The sequence below is a fragment of the Alligator sinensis genome, unplaced genomic scaffold, assembly GCF_000455745.1.
Source record: "Alligator sinensis unplaced genomic scaffold, ASM45574v1 scaffold978_1, whole genome shotgun sequence".
Taxonomy (NCBI): domain Eukaryota; kingdom Metazoa; phylum Chordata; order Crocodylia; family Alligatoridae; genus Alligator; species Alligator sinensis.
Genome location: NW_005842220.1, coordinates 678,191 through 686,489, shown reverse-complemented (window position 1 = coordinate 686,489; position 8,299 = coordinate 678,191).

Genomic DNA, 8,299 nt, shown 5'->3' with positions numbered 1-8,299 from the left:
ATGCGGACGACCCCTGGGGCTGACAGATGCTGTCCAGTAGCCACCGAGGGGGGGAAGTCCCACAAGGGTCAATGACCCCTGGATTGGGCAAACCTGAAAACTGGAGAGTCACCAAAGTCTGCCAAGGACAGATAAAAGGCAGTGAAAAGTGACCCTCAGTGGCGCCCTCTTGATCTCCAATTCGACCAGACCTGTCCAGCCAGGAGGACCAGCCGGCGACCCCCTTCTGGAGGATAACACCACGCTGAAAGAAGCCTCGACTGGCCATCGACGGCAGACTCCAGCGCTTGTAGGATAGGTATACCTGATTCTGTAGCCTGCTACTGTGTGTGTGTGTATGTGTGTGCATGTGTGTGTGTGTGGGGACTAGCCCTAAGGTTTATGATTACAGTGTTTCAATCCGCCTAATAAACTAGAATTTTAAGGATCCCGAGTTGGACATTTGTAGCCAACACTATAGCACTCCATAGATTGCCAGGCTACTCACTAGAACCTGTTTCATGGGAGGTGACAGGGCATGGGGCCAGTTACCCCAGTCGCTACTGGTGCCTTTACACGAACGCAGAGACTGCTCAGATGCAGTTGTTGCAGTTAAAATGGGAACTTTAACGTAGTGCTTATGAGGACTGACATGCCACTTCCATCGATAATTAGTAGAAAGGCTTTATTAATTGAATAATGAGCTTATAGGAAAATGACAGGTAGGCTATTGTAACGTACAAATAAACAAGCTATAATCAAGTCCAGTATATTTTTTGCTGTGATAGTGTTTTCTCACCAACAAGGGCCAGGAAGCGGTTTTGGTCTTTACAGCTTTTCAACGAGTATGGATCCATTGCCAAGTCTGGTCAGCCAGGCATAGGTTATGATGGGTTGACATGGTTTTTCTCTCCTTTGCTGGCAACTTCATTTCTCTCTTATACTCCTTCTTCAAAGCATATTTTCTTGATGGGAGGACGATCAGAGCCGGGACAAAGCCAACAGGGTGAAGGGTCATTGTCCTTTGGTTGTGCTGTGGTTGTTAACTGTTCAGATCCAGCCCTGGTGGTTGTCAGTGAAACTGACATGCACAAAACCCTTGATTGCTCCAGAGGTTTACTGTTCAATTATCTGCAATAGGGCTTGATTACTTGAATCAAACACCTTAGATTATAGACTGTGAGGTACTGTATGATTCATTGTTACAACAGGACAGATCCCAAAATATTTTTCAACTGGCATAGGAGCCTAGATTGGGAAGGAATGTGGTAACAAGGGAGAGGCAATCATTTTTTAAAGGGGATACTATTCATGACTGATTTAGAGTAGTTAGACATAGTGGGTACTCAATACCAAAAGCCAGAGATGAGATCAACTGCATTGTTGTATTTCAAGTGGTCCCAATCATGAGTTTGCATTCTTGTGCAAGAGGCACTGTTATTATAATTTAGTAATGTAAATTTTACACATAGGTCTGGACAAGCTCTGTGTCCAGCAGTGCTGTAATTACAGTGCATTGGAGCAGACTTGATTAATCAAGTCTGCTGGAGCATGGTATTTACCACACTCCAGTCTCATGTATCCATGTGCCCATACTTCAAAATGGTGGTGGGGGTGCTTTAACTAATCAGGGCCACTGCCATTTTGAAGTATGGAGATGCTGATACATGCGACTCTGTGGGCACACTAATTAGCCTGGCTCTTGGAGCTGGTCTAATTAAAGTGCCCTCCCCTCTCCTGCTTCTGAAGCATGTGTAAAAATTCCCTGAAGGTACAATTAGGTCATGGACAATCACATCTAGTAGTTAGGCCCAGGGTTTGGAACCTGAGTCAGGAATTGGGACATGGTCTCAGGTGGAATCTGGAGCTAATGGCCAAGTTGGAGGCTGGATAGTGAAGACATGCTCAGGAACATGCTAATATCAGAGGACCAGAGTAGTGGTCAGAAGCAATTCATAGGTAAGGAACCAGAATATGGAAGCTGTAATTCATGTCTGGGGAAGGAAGACTGAGTCACAGCAGGGTCAGGAGCTGAGAGTCATGGTTGGGAATAATCCAAAAATCAGAGACTGAACACAAATACCATGAATAGGGAGCAAGAGGACAGACTGAAATTAAGGCAAGTTGCTGGATTCAGTGTGGTATACATGCTCACCAGGAGACTCCATGTACAGATAATTCACCATTTCTGCTCTGCTGTTTTTCAGACTTTGTTTATGGCAGGATCGACTTTCAGCCAGTAAGGCAGCTTATGTTAAGCTGCCAGACATCAGCTTTCCCTATTACAAAGCTAGGTCTAGGGGCAGAAGGCTTTCCTTATTTCTGGAGGTGTTTGGTCCTTACAAACAAGGAACAAACTTACTAGACAACAATTTTTAAACCCTGTGTAAATCAGAAGCAAAGGAGGCGGGAGGCAGCGTTTGAGAATAATGTGAAATTTTGAAAACACCTTCCAAGTTGTTCACAATATTTGAGAAAAGTTTATTTCAATCTGATATTGAAGCAACATTCAAAAGCCTTGCAACTGAACTTAACGTTACAGCACTTGACTTTAGTTATGAGGTTCCACAACATGTTGGCTATCTCTTATTTTCATTCAAACTTACTCCAGTTCCTGGGGCTCACCCAAGCAACTCTCCAGAACAAAAGTTAGGATTTTGTGCATTATGGAGGAGTTTCTCTCATCCTTCCTTTCAACAGAATTAGGGGTACACCAATAGGGATTTTTGGGGATGATACTGATAGCCGATTTTTAAGGAGGCATATTGGCTGATACTGATCCAATTTCCAATATGCAGCCCGGCAGTTTGAAGAGCAGTGTCCGGCTGGTAAGTCTGTTGTGGTGGAAGGGGAGGGGGAAGGGAAGGTTTTGGGGGGGCAGATCAAGGCCCCTGCGGTGAGGGAGGGGCTGGAGCAGGCGCTGCCCAGCCGGGGTAGGGTGGGGTGGGTGCGGGTTGGAGCTGTGGCTCATCTGGTGGGTGGGGGGTGGCTCCTGCCACTGCACGCACCCTGGGAAGGCATGGGGGGTATGTGCCCCTGGATCTGCATGGGGTGGGCTGCTGCTGCAGGCTGGGGCCAGGGCATCACTGGGCTCTTCCCAGCAAGGGCTGGGTTGGGCTGCACTTGTGGCACATGGAAGTAGTCCTGGGAGGGGCTATGGAAGAGCTGCAGCCCCCCTCCCAGCACCACTGTGCCCTGTCCCAAGTGCAGCCTGGCCCAGCGATTGCCAGGAAGAGCCTAACACAGCCCCAGCCCCAGCCTGCAGTGGCAGCCCGCCCTGCCTTGCGCAGATCTGGGGGGCATCCCCCATTCCCTTATGGGGTGCATGCGCAGGTGCCACACCCCTCACTCCCCCCGGATGAGCCATGGCTTTGTTCTGTGCTCTGCCCACCCTGCCCTGGCTGGGCAGTTCCTGCCCCAGCGCCAGCTCCACTCCCTCCCTCACCACAGGGGCTTTGATCTGCCACCCTCCACACCCCTTTCCTTCCCCTTCCCTCATTACTGACTTGCCAGCTGGATGCAGGTCTCAAGCTGGCAGGCTGTGTTCCTCGCTGCCTACATGCTGCATGCATGCTTGGGGCATTTATCAGCCAAATTATTGGCCACTTCAGGCAAAAAAAGCCAATTTCCAATACAGTCAATTTTCTTTATATTAGTGCCAATCTGACATTGGACTGATGCATCAGTGCGATTTAAACAGAATCTCAATCTTTTTCCTTCCACATCTAAAAACAACTGCTAAAATGCTTCCCATATTGGTGTAGTTCAGTGGAAAGGGGATAAAAAGCAGGGCAGAGAAATGGCAGAATTATGGCTGTGAAATTCCAGTGTGTTAGTTACCAGAACTGGTTGACTGTTCTGGGCAAGGAACAAGGAAGAGCCTTTTAAAGAGGTGTCACAAATTGCACACTTCTGAGCTTGAGGAAGCATTAGCCATTGCATCTCTTAGTGCTCCCTCAGGGTACATGGCTCCTTTATACTCTTAGTACAATCTAGTGATTAATGTTAAGGTAAAACTGGCAGGGAGAAAAAAGACAGAGTAGGTGGCCATCTCTGGCTAGCCATATATCAATCAAGGCGCACTGGCAGATGTATCCTCCCAGGACATGGCCATTTCAGTCTCACAATTACTTAATGCAAAAACAAACTAATGAGACTGCAAAGAAACATGAGGTGGCAGTAGTTAAACTGTCACCTCTCCAGATTAACATGAGTAAATTTAATTTGGGATAATGTGTTTTAATCAATGGAGACAGGAAAAGAAGAGATCTTTTCTCACTGAATAAAATACTTTTTACTCTTAGAGAACTCTTAACACTACAAATTCCTATCCGAAATCTCTTGCATACCTATGTGCAGAGGCTCAGGTACTGACCCTCTGGGCCCTTCTACACCAGTCACTTCATGCCTACTGCAGACCTGCCTCTGTCAGAGGTATCACCTGCCATGACTTGATGGAATATGTTGACAGCAACAGTCTCACTGGCAGAACAGGCTCTGGAGTATTTGGCTCCTGTCTGGACAGGGATCTGCCCTGACTTCCCCCATCCACTGTTACTCTAGCTGTGCCTTGTAGCTCTGGGCCCATTATTCATGGCCATAGGCTTCAGGCTCAGCATAGTTTGTCCCAGGCTAGCAGCTGAACCAGACAGGGTTACTGTTTACCCAGCTCAGCAGGCACTTCCCAACTGAGCTCAGAGCCAGTCCTTAGCTCCACTGCCCTGGTCTATGTTGGTGTCTCCTGGGTGCTCTCCAGGTTTCTCTTCTTCCCCCACCTCAGTCTGATTTGGGGCGCCCATGCTCTGCTAGGGTTCACTCCACCTGATGCAGTTGCAGACCAGAGTCCCATCAAAAGTAAGAAAACAAACATAAGTCTGTGAACTTAGCTAGTTTCCCTGCATGACATTTCCCATCATCCTTATGCGGCCACCACTCCCACTCTGCTCAGAGGGAATGAATGCCCACTACCTGCTGCAGCTCCTAGGAGCCTCTTCTCTTCTGGTCCTGGCTTCTGCTTTCTCCTGTCACAGTCTGTGTTTCTGTCCTTAACAGCTCACTCCACCAGACTGCCCCTCTCTGGCCACAACTTGGGCTTATGTAGCCAGCTCTGGGTCACCTGACCTTTCACTTCTGCCTCCTGGGTCATCAGGCTCTGTTTGCCCCTGGATGTGGCAGCCATCCTGTTTCACATCTTCAGCCTGTGCACAATCTATGGCAGCACCCAGAAGCCCACTGATTCAGACCACGTGATAAGGTAAAGGAAAAAAGTGTGTATGGGTCAAGGGAGAGAGATGGAGTGAAAATGAAGAAAAAGGTGGGTGTGTGGGGGGGAAGGTAGCAGTGTCAGCAAACCCTAAACCAGTCAGTCTCCCTAATAATAGTGTAGGGCCCTGTTACAGAAGACAATGAGCTAACTGAATAAAAGGCAAATTAAACTATATCAAGAGAAACCTTGTTTTGCAAACTGAAATATAATCCCATGGTAATAAAGGTAGGTAGGTATAACAAGGTGGCTGAGAATTCCTGAAATGTCTTTACTTAACATTGAGCTAATTCTAGGGTCCTTTATGTGAAAGGAATCATAGATTATCTTTATGCCAGTGTCAAAAGACAGAAGATAGCACTGCTGAACACCTGGAAAATAGATAATCTTTACAAGCATTAAGTAAATTCTTTGGCCTAAAAGAAGTTAAGATAGCCAGGGTCAAAATGACTTGTATAGGTACATATTTTCTTAACTGAAAAAATCTCTTTAAGCACACTTCCATCCTAATCTACAGTATGTGAAAAACATGTTTTAAAGCTATACTTCATTCCATCTGCAGTAGTCATTGGCTGCTTCAGTAAAATTTTTTAGGTTTAAAAAGAATGTTCTTTCTGCCCTCCAGTGGCCATAGACCAGATTTGCAAAGACACTGGAATTTTAATTTCAAATGAGTGATTTTATGATAAATTCCTTTAACTTTCTTTTTAGAATAGGCATAAAGAATTGTATTTACAAACCAGTTCTGACTCATAAGTTATCTTTCTGCATATCTCTTTATCTTAATACAAGCATCTGACATTTTATATTGTGGAAAGGGAAAATTACATAGTTGCCATTATTTTAACCTTACTGTATAGACACGGAATATGAGGTTATGATATTATATGAAAGCCCATTGGTTTCGTATATTTTTTCTGGTTAATCAAATCATATTAGATCAAATGTCTATGCCTATATACTAGGTAATTTGCAGATAACATGGGAGCAGTTTCTTTACTATCCCCTTTAATACCTCCTCAGTGTATTTAATTTAAAATTCATGCAAAGTGTTTATGAGCTGTGCTAAATATTTCTTATTTTGAAATGGCAGACATTGGGAACTGGAGCCTGGTATTCCAAGTACTATCTTACTTATACACAAAGACAACTTCACTGATTCCAGTGGAGTTGTTTAGATTCCAGTGGTTCTCAACTTTATTTGATTCAAAGCATCCCTTGTTAGATTCAAGGAATTCCTCAGAAAATGCCAGCTCAATTTTCACTTAGTTTTTGACTATAGAAAAATAATAGAATGGTTCCTTTGCCACAAAAACTGTAATGGGTCAGAATTCTTTTAACACCACTGTGGCAGGTGGAGGTCTCAGGGGTGGTCGTGACGTTCCCTGGTGCCCCGTGACTGGGCCAACTCTGTCTCAAGGGTACCTACTTATTTCTCCTGCCATGCCTTGTTGGTATAATAATAATAATTAGGGAGGCTGCCTCTGAACCTTTGTATGGCTCTCAGTCCCACAAAACCTTGCTAGATTGTACTGGCCTTTGGACACCTCGCTGGGTCCCTCTCTCCCAGACAGTGCCTCATGGGACACCTCGAGTCCTATGGGCTAATTGCATGGCTCCAAATCCTCCTCTTTACCATGCCTTGCAGATGTAATATGTATAGTTGACTCCCTTAGTCCTTTCTGGAAGCCGAACTCTGCCCCTATGCTGGGTCTTTTCCACGTCCCTGTCTGTTGCGCCCCTCTGGTGCTGGGCCCTCCAACCTGTATCTGCTGTGTATCTCCAACCCTGTATCTGCTATGCCATTCTGGCACCAGGCTCTCTGGCCCCTGTGTCTCTGTGCCCCTCTGGCGCCGGGCCCTCCGGCCCCTGTAGCTGTGCCATTTTGTCACTGGGCTTGACACAATAGGGTGCCTTGCCCTCTTGTGGCACCCTCCTCCTCCCCCTAAAGCCACATCCAAAAACCACCTGTACAATAGTAACACAGACATAGGCCCCTGGGCTACAACACAACAATACTAATGGACACTGTGTTCTGCCCCTTTTAAGAAGGTAAAACTTCTCCTTAGGACAGTGCATCTCCTAGTCCTAGTCTCCTAGTCCTGGGTATCTTGTAGGATTCTAGAACCTTTAGTCCTTATTAAAGCAGGTGACCAACTGTCTCTGTGTAGCTCTCTAAGGCAGTGCTCCTTCTCTTGGCAATCTCTAGAGAGAGTGAAGCTGCTAGCTCCAGCCCTGAGCTTATATGTCATAGTATCATAGTATCATGTCCCCAGAGGCCTGCCTCCTTCTGGTCGTCTAACTGCCTGCAGGTGCTGGTCAATTATCCCATTAGGCTGTTGCACAGGCAACGTGCAGCTGTGGAACTCTGCCTAGTCTGCAGGGCTCTCTGGTCAGGCAGCTTCTGCCCTTAAAAGAGCAGGCACATCTTAGTGCCCTGCTACAACCACAAATTCCTATCTGAAATCTCTTGTATACCTAACACTGCTAACATTGTGTGGCACTTGGTGGCACCCTTAAAAGGATCTCAAGGGAGCCCGGAGGGCCATAGCACCCTAGTTGAGGGTTACTGCTTTAGACTAATACTAGTGTTAGAGGAAAATCAGGCCCCACAATGTCAGTTTATGTTAACGAAGAACAACATACAGCCTAAAAAATATTACATAGCGGGCATGTCTACACATTCATTAATGTGCTGTAATTATGTTGCATTAAGTCTAGTGCCTGTAGTGACAAGTACTAACTTAATGCACCATAATTGGCGCTACTGAGCATTAACGCAGATGAACAGTTTTTTGTGACACTACTGTGCATTAGACTAAATCTACTCTGCATTAGCACAGGCTTTGCCTTCTGTGCTAATGCGCAGTAGAATTAGTCTTCTGCGCATTAAGTGTCTCATGTAGACATGCCCAGTGTAAATCAAACACCAAATCTAGGTATGAAAAGGGCCTAATTTTTCTAGGTTTGGTGTAGGTGCCACTTCTCATCAATGGTGGGAATCAGGCCCATGGTATATATCAATAGGTAAATGCACTGAAAGCAAGAACGGACAGA